Raw genomic sequence first — 14,996 nt, 5'->3', positions numbered from 1 at the left:
GCCAGGGGAAGCTTAACTGTCTGGCTAAGGGAATGTCCATGGGTAAACTACTGACTGTCGAAGGGAATGGCCATGTGGAAACTTGACTGATTGATTAAAGGAATGGCCATGAGGAAAACTTGACTATCTGACTTAGGGGTGTCTATGAGGAAATTTTGACTGACTTACTAAAGGAATGGTCATGAGAATCTTGAATGATTGACAGAGGGATTGGCCATGAGAAAGATTTGACTGACAGACTGAAGGAATGGCCACAGGGAATCTTGGCTGATAGACTGACAAAGGTAATGGTCTTGAAGAAACTCGACTGACTAAAGGAAAGGCCATGAGAATACTGACCAACTGAATGACAAAGGGATGGCCATGGGACACTTGACTAATTGACTAAAAGAAAGGCCACAAGAGACTTGACTGTGGGAATGGCCATGAGGAAATCTTGACTGAGGGAATGGCCATTAAAATTTTGACGCACTGACAGAGGGAATGGCCATGAAAATCTTGACTGACAGACTGACTTACAAAGGGGATTAGGCTTGGTCATGGGCTGGAGGAAAAAGGTGGAGTACTAGTTTAATAGGAGGTTGGGACTTCAGGAGAAGGGGGACAAGGTACTAAGTTAATGGGAGACTGGGACTTCAGGAGGACACATGGGACTCTAACTGACTGTGGAAACTAATAACTGGCTCACTGGCTAACTAAGGACTAATTGACTGTTTGACTGAAGGAATGGCCACAGGGACACTTGACTGACTGACTAAAAGACTAGCCATAAGAATTAACTAATTAACTGACTAAAGGAATGGCCATGAGTAAACTTAAGTCTAACTGAGGGAATGGCCGTGAGGAAAATTTGACTATTTAACTGACAAAGGGAATGACCATGAGAAACTCGACGAAGTGACTAAGAGAATGGCCACAAGAAAATTGACTGACTGACTAAAAGACTGGCCATAAGAATTGACTAATTAACTGACTAAAGGAGTGGCCATGAGTAAACTTAACTGTCTAACTGAGGGAATGGCCATGAGGAAAACTTAACTGTCTAACTGAGAGAATGGCCGTGAGTAAAATTTGACTATTTGACTGACAAAGGGAATGACCATGAGAAACTCGACGGAGTGACTAAGAGACTAACTAAGGGAATGGCCATAAGAAACTCGACGGAGTGACTAAGGGGATGGCCATGGATAAACTTGACTAACTAACTAAGGGAATGGCCATAAGAAACTCGACGGAGTGACTAAGGGGATGGCCATGGATAAACTTAACTGTCTGAGGGAATTTGATTATTTGACTGACATAGGGAATGACCATAAGAAACTCGACGGAGTGACTAAGGGGATGGCCATGAATAAACTTAACTGTCTAACTGAGGGAATGCCCGTGAGGAAGATTTGACTATTTGACTGGCAAGGGGAATGACCATGAGAAACTCGACGGAGTGACTAAGAGAATGGCCACAAGAAAATTGACTGAGTGACTAAAGGTATGGCCAGGAGGATAATTTGACTAAGGGAATGGGAATGGCCACGAGAAAACTTTACTAACTAAGGGAATGGCCATAAGGAACTCGACGGAGTGACTAAGGGGATGGCCATGAGTATTTTGACAGACTGACTGACAAAGGGAATGGCAATAAGGAAACTCAACTGACAGACTGAGGGAATGGCCATGAGAATCTTGACTAACAGAATGGCCATAGGGAAACTTGATTGACTGACTGAGGGAATAGCTATAAGGAAAAATTGACTGACTAAAGGAATGGCTAAAGGGAAACTTGACTGCTGACTGAGGGAATGACCATGAGTAAACTTGACTTATCTGACAACCTGAAGGAATGGCCAGGGGAAAACTAGAAAAAGGGGATCAGCAGGGGTATGACTTATAGACTGAAGGTCAATAGTGCGATAGAGTTCAAAAATTACAAAAGGTATAGACTCAAAGAGGAACATCCTTTAAGGCAAAACTAAAAACAAGGACAAAGACAGACATTGCCTAGACTGTCAGACAACCTACATATAGACTAAGTATAGTTAACAAATAATTTAAAAAGTAGACTTATCTTTAAAACCAAATCAAAGAGTGGCAAAGCATATATGTATAAAGACCAATGACAATAAAATATAGTTTAAAATATAAAACCAATTTTTAACAAAATTCAAAAGTGACAAGGATAGACAAGACTTACATATATACAATATATACTGACAACTGAATATAGTTTAAAATATAAAACCAATTTTTAACAAAATTCAAAAGTGACAAGAATAGACAAGACTTACATATATACAATATATACTGACAACTGAATATAGTTTAAAATATAAAACCAATTTTTAACAAAATTCAAAAGTGACAATGTATAGACAAGACATGTCTATATAGACTAATGAAAACTTAATATAGTTTCAAATATAAATTTTAAAACAAGTTTAAAAAGTGACATGGCACTAATGACAATTCAATACAATTTAAAATACAATGGAATTTTTTTTAAAACAAAATTCAATCAAAGGTATTCTGAGAGTCTTCCCGGGTTTCGGCACCATGAAAAATCTTTGACTATGAAATAAAACTAAAGGAAAGGGAAGGGTGGGGACGCCACCAACACTCAGAATACCTTCACTTATGCAATAACAAATATATTTGGTATATTTACAATTTTAAACTCATATTCAAAACGGATCATGATCCAAATACATAAAACTGAATTAATTAGACTTACAGGTTTTCTAACTTAATTACACTGTCAGGTTTTCTGACTTAATTAAACCGACAGGTTTTCTGACTTAATTAGACTTATTATAACACTCACAAATTGATTTATCATAAGACAACAAAAGTAAATCGTTCAACCGGGCGGCTAATGGGTTGTCCAGTTCTTGGCGAAAACAGTACCAGCCAGACCGACGCTAAAATCCTGGCAATGGCGGACACACAGACATAATCCGTTGGCATCCCTACTCTCTTGAGATGCCCAAGGGCAACTAAACTTCTGCCTTGCACTGGCCACCATCCCCACTACGTCCAAACAACCAATGCTGCCAACGGACAATTGTCGCTCAAAGAAAATTCTGGTCAAGGGGGGCCGCAACTCCTTGCGAGGATCCAACAGAAGACAACGGAAAACAATTAATAACTTCAGCGAACTAGAGTATTGTCAGACAACAGAGAGAAAAATAAGCAAAGTTTAACATTTACAATAATAATGAAGAAAAAGATCAAGAAATTCAAAAGATAAGCTAAAAGGCAAAACTATAAACATTGAAGTAATAACAGTGCTATCAGATAATAATATTTATGTATATTTTAAAGGGTCTTACAATTGTAAATTTTCTTTTTAATTGCTTTTATTGTTTAATAATGAATATTATACCCTTCTTTAATTGTTTTTGTTTTAAAGGAGCATAAACCTATTAAACCAGTACCTTCCATTAAATAATGTTCTAGGTATTTGACTATAAGATTCCTATAAGGAATGAACTTGGATGACTCAATAATCTTAACCCTCATTATTTTTTCATCTTATTAAACTTATTATTCCATTGGCAATCTGAGTTGGATACAAACCGCTTTTCTAAGAGCTGCCTTTAATAATTGATTCTAAGAAAGTGTTTTGGTGATTAGAGGCTTCAAACGTTTAAATCTCTTTTCGTATTTATCAGAATTCAATTATTTCCGTACCGAAATGTAGAGAAATGTTAGCTGTAAATGTAACATTAATTGCAATGTTTTAGTGATTATAATTCCATGAGCTATTCAACATAAAATTTTTGACGTTTTCAAAATCGTTTCGAATTCCGTGAAATTTCAACCGTTTTTATTTGTTTTTCAGTGAAACCATTGAACAAATAATAGTATTGAACAAAATACTGTCGGAAAGTTGTTGTATAAGCGTGCATCCAAATTTTTATATTTTACATGAGTGCTGTGCGGTATTCAGATATTTTGAATATTTTTGTTTGAAAATTACTGAATTCTGAGTTACTTGAAATTTAATCTTGCTTTGGAGTGACATTTATAATTCAATCCCCAGTTCGAATCCCGCGTATGACTACTTTTTATTAGTTAGAAGAAAATTGTTTATGGTAAAGTATGAGCTTCTACCTCCGTCCACGATACCTATTTGGTAGTCCTGCCCGGTAAAATAGGCGATTAAAAATTCTTTACATTTATACTCCAGGCTTCCTTATTTTATAAGAGCAGTTATTAATAAAGTGTTTCCATAATTGTTAAATGGTATATTTTATTTGTATATATAAAATCTTGTTTTCTAAGAAAACATTTTAGGTTGTCACTCTTATTTGGGATAGTCAATTTTGTGTACTACATTAAGGTTTTCTTTCAACCATTTAGATTTGGCTTAAGATGGTTGCGACATTTATGGTTTAAGTGAAGCCTTATGCTTTATGCATTTATCTTTGTCTTTTCTTGATAAGAAAATAGCAACAATAGGTAGTGACTTTCGTTTTAATGTGGTAATAATAAATCACAAATCTAGCGTTATATTCTATTTCAAAACGGCCATATGTCATAGTAAAACCAAAATATCCATATCTTTCTGTATATCTAATACAGTTTGGAATTTGCTTTTCTGTTTCCGCATATAACATAAAAGTAGGAATTGTATACAATGTTACATGTTTTGGGTTTGTAATATGAGAAGTCTGGGATAACAATAAATGGAAAGCTACTGGATGGGTTTGCCACAGAATAACGGAAGTGTGCACACTGTACGCCCGCAGGGTTTTGTAGCAAATGTTCCGAGAGTGGGGAGGTATAGTAGCACTAGAGGCAAAGCATCCTTTCCGGCGGACGCGTAGTTAAATTGGAAATTCCAGGGTTGCTAGTGGTGGTGGTGAGAGAGGTTTTCTGGCCTTCGGGGAAAGATTTAGTGCGCGCCATGTTAGTGGGTGTAGATGAATCTGCTCTCCGATATATGAGAGATTATGTTAGACGCCATGTAAAATACCGCATTATCAAATTATTCTTCTAAAACAAAATATCTTCTTTCTAATCTGCTAACAGCTGGTTGTTGCGAAACAGTTTTATTTCTCCTAAATAGATAAGTCAATTTTTTTTCTTCTAAATTGAATTTAAATCAAGTTGTATAATAAAATAATGTATTTATTTTGTATTAGTGAAGACCCATACAAAGTGGAGTTTTGTTCTCTTGAATACAAACAATACAGATAAAGCGCATAAGTTAACAGACAAAAAAATAAAAAATAATAATGCATAAAAATAGAAAACAGCAAAAAGAAAAATTAAATAAAAATAATTATAAATCTTCCAACGTAAATTAAGTAAACGCCTATTTTTTCAGGCGGGGCTTTACGTCCAACTACCAATTAGGTGTCGTGGACGGAGGCGACTAGCAAACAAACTTTACTGTAAATTTCTTTTATTAACCATTAAATAAAATGCAAGGCCTAAAGACCGGGATTCGAACCCAGTATCACAATACATATTAGCTTTGCAGGTCTCGCCTCTTAACCCGCTCGGCTACCGTGGCGCCTAAATCTTCAAACGTAACATTAACTATATATATATAGTTAATGTTACATATATATATATATATATATATATATATGTAAAACTAAAATCATATGAAACTAAAGTTGCTTAGAAACCAATAATAAATAAATGAGTACCCTACTGCAGCGTTTCCCAACCTGTGGTACGCGAAAAATAATCAATATTGGCGGACACAAAAAAAGTTATTTCTTTACCGAATTGTAGAGAAAAGTTAGGTCTATAATTTATACAAATTGCAATGATGGTTTTGGTTTTTTCGACCGTTGTTGATGGATGATTTTTGGTGAATATCGAGGTGCGGTCATAAATAAAAACAACTTTTTTGCTTTATACCAACGTTTCGGTAATTTTTACTACCTTCTTCAGAGTATTGTAAATAAATTTGCGTAGTTTAATGTTGAGCTATATGATCATAACTGTTGATACATTGCAATGTATTAGTCAAAATGGTTAATGAGATATAGAAGTTTAAAGTTTGATGGTTACGCATTTCCTTCAAATTTCAAACATTTATATCTCTTTTCGTATTAATCAGATTTTTAATGAAATCTTTACCGAATTATAGAGAAAACTTAGCTCTATAACTGGTATAAATAGGAATGTATTAGTCGTAATAGTTATTGAGATATTGAAGGTTAAATTTTGGTGCTTTCCGAATTCCTACAAATTTCAAACGTTTATATCTCTTTTCGTATTAATAAGATTTTAATGAAACGTTAACCAAATTGTAGAGAAAACTTAGCTCTATAACTGGTATTAATAGGAATGTATTAGTGATAATAGTTCATGAGATATTCAAAATTAAATTTTTGACGTTTCCAAATTCGTTTCCAATTCCGTGAAATTTCAAACGTTTATATCTCTTTTCGTCTCTACCAGAATACTATGATTTCTTTATCGAAATGAAGTGAAAAGATAGGTGTAAAACTGGTACAAATTGCAATGTTCTAAAGATAATAGTTAACTGGTTATTGAAGGTCAAATTTTGAAGGTTTTCAAATTTCTACAAATTCAAACGTTTAAATCTCTTTTCGTATTTATCAGAATTCAATTATTTCCGTACCGAAATGTAGAGAAATGTTAGCTGTAAATGTAACATTAATTGCAATGTTTTAGTGATTATAATTCCATGAGCTATTCAACATTAAATTTTTGACGTTTTCAAAATCGTTTCGAATTCCGTGAAATTTCAACCGTTTATATCTCTTCTCGCCTTTATTACAATTCTATGATTTCTGTACCGAAATGTAGAGAATAGTTAGGTTTATAATTGGTACAAATTGCAATGTTTTAGAGCAGCGTTTCCCAAATTGTGGTACGCGAGTTGCTAGTTGGTGGTAAGCGAAAAATAATCATACAAACGTTTTTTCCTATAATAAATAAATTACACTTTAATTTATGGTACAATTTAGAAATGATGTACTACCAAGTGGTACGCGAGCCAAGAAAGGTTGGGAAACGCTGCTCTAGTGTAAACATTTGTGAATAATTACTTGTATTTAGTAATAATAACAGAGAAATCTTCCTAGGAGCTTCTTACAGCTCACTGTCCGGTGATGGACAGTGTTGTCTGTAACGAGAAAACACTGTCCGGAGGCCGGCAGTGCACTGAAAAAAGCTCCGGGCGCCAATAACCTTAGATGTTGACGCGCCTTAAATCATTAAAAAAACAAAAAACAGAGAAATCTTTGAACTTCAATGCTGAAGTTACAAAATAAAATAAATTATTCATTTTTTCTATATCATTTATAACTTGTAAATTTTCCTCTTTTCCTAAATTATATTTCATATACATATCTATATTTTCAAATATAGGGCAAACTAATAAAAAATGAAAAACATTTTTAGATTACTTTCAATTACATAGATCACATATAATTTCATCATTAAAACTGTAACTATGATTTCTATGATACAATTTTGCATTTAAAGGGTTACCTTTAAACCTTAATTAGCTTATCACTTTGTGTTTTATTACTGGGGATCTGATCTCTAAGTAATGTTCTCTGAAACCAAGATTACTAATATGTTTATTATTAATTAATTATTGAATTAGTAATTAATTCAAACAGTAATCCATTTTATAAACAAATAAATTTAATGCTTTAGTGAATCACTTTTAAAACTTTGGCTGCTCTTTTAAGTTGCATACATTTGTTGTTATCGATAGTTTTTATTTTTCCTTGGCATCGATATTACCTACCCTTACAGCCAGCATATAAATTGTTTTATCTGTGCATAAAATTGACAGGTGATAGTAAACATTTAAATGTAAACTAATTACTGTATGAATATATACCTATGACATTCAAATGAATATAGCAACTTTCATGGGTAGTGTTCACATAATACCCATGACCTCAAGTGAGCACTTTCACATTTCAGAAACACTTCAGACATTACAAAGATCACTCAAGCATCATTTCATACCATCTATTATAACAGATTAGGTTCCAATTGTTCGTTGGCAATTGCTGTTTCTAGAAAAGATAAATAACATTCCTATTCAGTTTGGTATATTTTTTTTTTACAACAAAACCAATGTACCTTTTGTAGAAAACTATGCTTTGTTACTTGAAACATTGCCTTTTCATTTATAATATTATGTTACATCACAGGGACATTTTACCTTTTGAAGTCTGAGGGCCAGAATTAGTTTACAGGTGTAGCTAAATGGTTGCACATTTTCTCTACAAGATCATACGTTACTGTAATAAAATTATTTATTACAAAATAATTTTCATATAACCTTACAAATAATTGATGACACCATTTTCATTATTATTAAAAAATATCAATGAAAATAATAAACGAATAAGGCCACTAAGTCGTATAAACATCAAGAAGTGAATCTGGCGACGTGAAACCTCATTCAATGTTCAATATTTCACATAACTTCTTTTAAGGCAATTCTCACCGTAATTCTAATCTACGTATTTTCATTGAAAAAAAAAATGTTGATTACTTAACTGTATAGTTGGTGGGGATCGCAGTTAAAAGTTCTAAGATTTGTAAATGATCTTTTTCAAGTTTTAAACACTCCTACCGTATCTGACTCAGATCCTAGAACACTGAGAAAAATATTGTTTTTAAATGAAAGGTTTGAAGTAGGTTTATATGAAAGCAGTTAGTAATAAAATAGATAGAAAAGTGATTTTAGCAATTTTCTATTCACTTCCTAATTCACAGAAATGTTTAGAACTGCTTTTATTGTTTCCTAGAGATTTCGCAGTTCATATACTCAGGGTAATCAACAGAAAGGGCATTTTAGATTCCCCAAGTAATGAATTTACTGGGCAAAAGTTTCAGATGATAGTGATATTTATAAATTATTACAAAAATTAGAGTAACTTGATTGAACTGTTTTGAGAAAATACAAAAAGAAAGCAACAGAAATATCGCCCCCAAAAAAAAAATTACAATGTTTGTCCTTCTTTCGACTTTTAATTTTAAAAAAATATTTTTAATTTACCTAAAAACGCAGTCTCTAACATTTTATTCGTTTTCAGGTAACTTCAAATCAAACATATGATTTCCGCAGGAATTTTAGTTTCGGTAAGTGCACGATTACAATATTTTATAGAGAAGGGATAACGAAATAATGATGTTTTACAATATTGTTTAATTAAAATCTGATATTTGACAATATCGGTCCCAGCAAGGAAATGTAGGGAGTACGGCACATATGCTGGGTCTCGGGTTCTACATCAGCTTATCTAGATGTGCGTAGTGTTTACGCAATGTTTAAACGAAAATTATAAGGTACCCTTTTCCAAAAATTAGAAGTAGAACTGTATTTTTTAAAAATATATTCTTGTTCAGAGCTATGAGCTCACATGAAAGTTCCTGCTTTTGATTGGATAATCCAACCGCCCACCCATATTTACATCTCTACCGTTGCATTCCGATTGGTTAATTATTTAACAGTAATTACGAGGGTCAGTAGCATCTCTTGGAACACACACCAAGTTTCAGCCAGATCGGTCTATTTCTTTGTGTTTGGCATTCGTTTGAATCGAGGAAATCGAGTGATTTTCAAAAAATGGACGAAAAAGAATTTCGTGTGTTGATTAAACACTACTTTATGAAAGGCAAAACGCCTCAGGAGACTAAAGAGAAGCTTGATAAACATTATGGTGACTCTGCACCTTCCATTAGAACAGTTTATAAGTGGTTTCAAAATTTTCGGAGTGGCCATATGGGCACAAGTGACGCTGAACGTTCTGGACGCCCTGTTGAGGTTACTAATCCAGAAATCATTGATAAAATTCATGTTATGGTGATGGATGACAGAAGAGTGAAGGTGCGTGAGATTGCTAGTGCTGTGGGCATCTCGAATGAACGGGTACATAATATTTTGCATGAACATTTGGACATGACAAAGCTATCCGCAAGATGGGTGCCGCGATTGCTCACGCTTGACCAAAAACGAAATCGTGTGAAGTGTTGCAAGGACGGTTTGCAGCTGTTCCAGAAGAATCCGCAGGAATTTAAGCGTCGTTTCGTCACTGTGGATGAAACATGGATACATCACTACACTCCTGAGACTAAAGAACAATCTAAACAATGGGTTACCAAGAAGGAATCTGCGCCAAAAAAGGCGAAGACCTTTCCTTCGGCCGGAAAGATTATGGCGACTGTCTTTTGGGATTCGCAAGGAATAATCCTCATCGACTATCTGGAAAAGGGTAAAACTATTACAGGTGCATATTATTCATCGTTATTGGACCGTTTGAAAACCGAGCTGCAAGAAAAACCGCTCACGATTGGCCCACAAAAAAGTCCTTTTCCATCACGACAACGCACCAGCTCACACCTCAGCAGTTGTGGTCGCAAAATTAATGGAAATAGGGTTCCAACTCGTTTCGCATCCCCCCTATTCTCCAGACTTGGCTCCCTCGGACTACTATTTGTTCCCCAATATGAAGAAATGGCTGGCGGGAAAAAGATTTTATTCAAACGAGGAGGTGATTGCAGAAACGAATGGCTATTTTTCAGACTTGGACAAATCCTATTATTCGGAAGGGATCAACAAACTAGAGCAGCGTTGGACGAAGTGTATAAGCCTAAAAGGAGACTATGTTGAAAAATAAAACAGGTTTACCCCCAAAAATTAAGTAGTTTTTATTTTTGCACGGACTTTTCAAACGACCCTCGTATTTCATTGAAAAATAACTTTAGGTTGTTCTTCACTGATTTTCCCTCGTAGATATTTGATAAATTATTGGATTATGCGATAAAATTTCTTTAAGGAAATCACAAAATACTAATGTTATTGGTTACCTTATTTATTCTTAAAGGAAAAATAAAATTTACTAGATTAGAATGTTTGCGAGAGTGAAGCTGAAATCGGCTTAGATGTGGGTCCTATAGAAGCAAGTCCGCCATGTTGTGTGATGTTATGGTAGATTGCCTTTAAATGCAACAGGTTTCCCAAACATTATTGAATAAGCATGTTATTAAATCCAATACTGGATAATATTCAATCAAAGTAATCTTGGAGTAACCTTATAGATAGACCCTAAATTCTTTCATAGAGTCAGCTATCTGACCAAAGAGCTTGTCCTTAATCTTAGGCATCATTAGGGGGGAGAACCCCATCATAAACTCCACAAATTAAGGCCCAATTATGTAGCGATGTGAAACCATATTGCTACTACGAGCTAGATAAAAGTTAAGAACTAATATTTTACGATGTCTCTTGATCGAAATTAGATTTACTCCTATGTTTGACAATATCAGTTCGGAAAATGTTGTGGGAAACATATTAATGGCGGCAGGTTGTGCAAAGCACCATTTCATTATTATACTACATTATGTAATTTAACAAAAATGTGTATTCATATTACTACAGAGATAACAGAAAGTTTAACAGAGTTTGTTATTTAAAGTAAAGTGTTTGACCTGAAAATCTGTTCTGGATAAATGTGTGTTTGCAGTCACTATTCTTCTTGCGGCCTCCATTGTGGAGGCGGCTGCAGACAGATTCTATCTGCCGCCTCCCTCGAACAGTGAACTCCGCCGGCTTGAAGCTGCACACTCCTTCATCATACATATGACCCCATTAATAGTCACCAACTCCTCCTTCTCTATCAACCTCACAAATTATTATGTATATCCATTTTCTGCCTTCAGATATTAGTTCAACTTCACTTTTAATACTTCATTTGCTTTCTCATTTATTTGGCCATTTTTTTTCTTTCCCTTGTCTCTAGTCAGTGGAATATTTCATTCTGGGTGAATTTCAATGTTTAGTACCTCACCTAGAAGTATTTGTGATTCCTGAATAGAGTGTACAACCATAGTCTCTAAATGGTGCCGTAAAGTTGCCTGAAGAAAGGACATTAACTTTCTCATTAAGGTTTGAGCTTTATTTAAGTTGTCCCAAACCTCTTACACCTCCAGATTTGAGAGGTGTAACAAAAAATAGATCAGCAGAATATTTTATTTTTGATCTTGTTCAACCCGAGTACCAAGTTTTTTTTAAGAGGGAACTGAATTCTGAGACATAAAATCAAGCAACACTTTGCTCAAAGTCAGTTTTTTGTGGAATACTTTATTATTATAATTGAAATTCAGGCTAGGTATTAAACTTATAAAAACACATTTCTGGATTATCACAAAATTTTTAACGTAGGTGCTGTAGTAAGAAAGGTGATAAACATTTCAAGGTAAAATGACGAGATCGATTCTAGTCGAATTAAAATCAAACGAATTATAAAAAACGGTCCCAGAATACGAGTAGATTGTAGATTAACAATGGATTACCTGTGAACAATATGGCGATGTGGGTTTGTAATTTTAGATCAAGAAAAAAAGAGAAGTAAATTATTTGTTTTGAATAAATTGAATATAAGATAAATAAAACTAAAGATATGTAGCGTTAGTAATTTCATTTATTTTAGGAGAAGCGATCGGAACTAAATTCATATATTATTGTTTAGAAAGAACGAATGCTGAAAATTGCATGTGGAGATAATAGGAAACCTGGATGTACCTCTTCTTTTTTCCGTTTTCTTGCAATTGTATAATAGAAAATGAAGCCAAGAGGAAATTGTTACCGTTTAAAAAGCAAAAACAAGAGAAATGAGAAACAGTAATAATAATATGTCAGAGACTTGCGGGAAAAGGTAAGGTTGAAGCGAAAAGTGGGGTTTAGTTGGCTTATGTGTCACTGGGGAACCTAGAAGTATGGGGCTACAGAAGTTGGGGTCGACCATTGTGACCGGGTGTGGGAAGGGTGTGCCTACTTTAATAATAATGGAATTTCATATGTGCGCACCGTTCTGCCGGTGCTGTCCCTTCTAGCGGAAGGATGGGGCCCCTGCCGAGGGTATGACAGTGGGCAGGGTCCTTCAGACACCCCTTACGCTCCTTTTTAACATCTCCGGGTCGTCCCTGCTCGCTAGTCTCTTGTACTCTTTATAGTCTACACTTATTTATTTTATTTAGAGGCCAATAACATTACACAATATATTGCTCCGCTAAGACACCTTTTTTTTTGCATCCTACAAAATTAGTTAAAACAAACAAAAAAGGGCTACAAAAAACAAGTACCTGTTTGCATAATCATGGCCCTTCTCTTACGTAACTCGCTCAACGCTTTTTATGCTTATTTCCTTTACAACTTTCATATAACACTACCTGAAGAAGAAATAAGTCTGCCCAATCTAAAAAGCTCTCAGTTAAATACCCTTACTTAACAAATAATTCGGCTAAAGTCATCTAATTTAGCCTGCAAAAGAAGATTTTGTGATTGAAGTGCCTTCCCAATTAAGTTTGCTTGAGAAATGGGTATTTGAAGTTCGATTATTTGGTTTTTAATCAAAATTTTGTTGATCGAAGTAGACACGGAACTTTATTGTAAACAGTGAAAGTAAACGCCCCTTACGGGAAGAAGTGACTTACAAACCAAACCTACAACGTCTTAAGAAGATTTACTGCAGATTAACCTTAAACTACCCGTTCTAGAATATCGTACGATTATTGTCAAGTGTTTGTTGTTTATCAGAGTGAGAATGTTTGTGAAATATGAACTACTGTTTTCCTCAAGATTTCGTTTAAACCAACACGCTACATATGTATACACCATGCATTGATTGTCCTAGAGGAATTCTGTGTTGTTCGTCTGAGGTACCATTTAACTGTGCTTACCATAATCTGCATATGTGTGAGCGGTTTCGAACAAATAGTTTTAAGTATTTATGAATGTAGTTGGTGAGGGAAGATTACAGTTTACAACAGTAAGAGGGAATAAATATTAAGTTTGGTATTTTAATTCTTTAAAAAAAAAAAAAAAAATAGTCACAGCTGTGATATTTATTCTGTTTTTAATTAATTTTCCAAGTCAGTCGTTGAGGCATCTCATTTGGCAGTTAAATTTGGGTTATTCACGTGTATAATTCGTAGGGAATTGTACAATTGCTTATTAAACATTTTGATACTGAACTTTATTAAATTTATTGTCGCTTTTAGAATTGTACATGTGAAACTTTTTCATTGATTTAAATATGCTGTTGTTAAGTTCTGTAAAAAACTTAAGATTTGTTGCTAGCAGATAGATAGATACATGTGTTCTGGTAAGAATTTGATAGCAATATAATTACTAATTTATTCTTTATTAGCCTTTATAGAAACGTTATAATGATTGAAATTGGGCAACAATTGTTTTTCCAAGCACAGACTCACTACTTAAGAGAAGAAAAAATGCATTATTAGCATCATAGCCCCATATACGTAGGAGAAAGAGTTTAGGGATGAAAATCTTCCCGAAATAGTTTGAAAAAGTTAAAAGTTTGTTAATAGTATGCTTAGAATATGTTATAAATTGAAAAAGTGCCAATGATTCGTAGACTGAGTACATTATTTAGAAAATTCCAGCTTTAAGACTAGATTAGTAAAGTAGTAAAGTCTTTACTTTACTTTTAATTGCCTATTTTTTCAGGCGGCCTTTAAATCCAACTACAATTAGGCGTCGTGGACGGAGGCTACTAGTAAACTTACTTTACTCTAATATCTTTTATTAACCATTAAATAAAATCCAAGGCCTAAGACCGGGAATCGAATCCAGTACCACAATACATATTAGCTCGACAGGTCTCGATTTAAGACTAGATTAAATGGCATAATGCTCCTAAATATAAATAAACACATGAGTGTATGTGTTGACTTAATTCTAAACATAATTCTTTAGTCTAAAAATTGGACGTAAATTTAGATTACTTCAATTGGGAAATCGAGGAAGGCTAGGACCCTTCATGGGCTGAAATGCCAAGAAAGAAGAAGTTAGGGGAAATTCCGTAAGAGTTGGCTAGTCAGCATATTCTACCGCGACACTGGGATTAAAGCCTCCCTCAAGATGAAGCACCTCTCTCCATTCATATTTTTTGATTAAGGGAGCGAGACTGCTGGTAAGGGTTTAAGGTATCAGTTCTCGTGCCGAATTCTCAGTCTTCGCA

General features: G+C 34.4%; 1 protein-coding gene and 1 long non-coding RNA gene across 6 annotated transcripts in view; one reads left to right on the top strand and one right to left on the bottom strand.

Moving 5' to 3' along the window:
• Positions 1-14,996, bottom strand: part of Lar (tyrosine-protein phosphatase Lar) — an 855,139-nt gene that overhangs the window by 579,197 nt on the left and 260,946 nt on the right. The window lies entirely within an intron of this gene.
• LOC141449468 (uncharacterized) overlaps positions 1-14,996 on the top strand; it is a 308,854-nt gene that overhangs the window by 177,077 nt on the left and 116,781 nt on the right. For 4 of the 5 annotated variants that reach the window (XR_012455537.1, XR_012455528.1, XR_012455533.1 and 1 more), the window contains one exon: positions 9,048-9,093. This is a non-coding gene — a long non-coding RNA (uncharacterized lncRNA). Of the gene's footprint in view, positions 1-9,047; positions 9,094-12,175; positions 12,362-12,443; positions 12,669-14,996 lie in introns of all 5 variants that reach the window. The other variant, XR_012455530.1, reaches the window with a different exon arrangement.

Source organism: Rhodnius prolixus, unplaced genomic scaffold (genome assembly GCF_049639745.1).
Source record: "Rhodnius prolixus isolate KJV_2025 unplaced genomic scaffold, Rpr scaffold_1, whole genome shotgun sequence".
Classification (NCBI taxonomy): domain Eukaryota; kingdom Metazoa; phylum Arthropoda; class Insecta; order Hemiptera; family Reduviidae; genus Rhodnius; species Rhodnius prolixus.
This window is presented reverse-complemented; position numbering and strand designations above follow the sequence as displayed.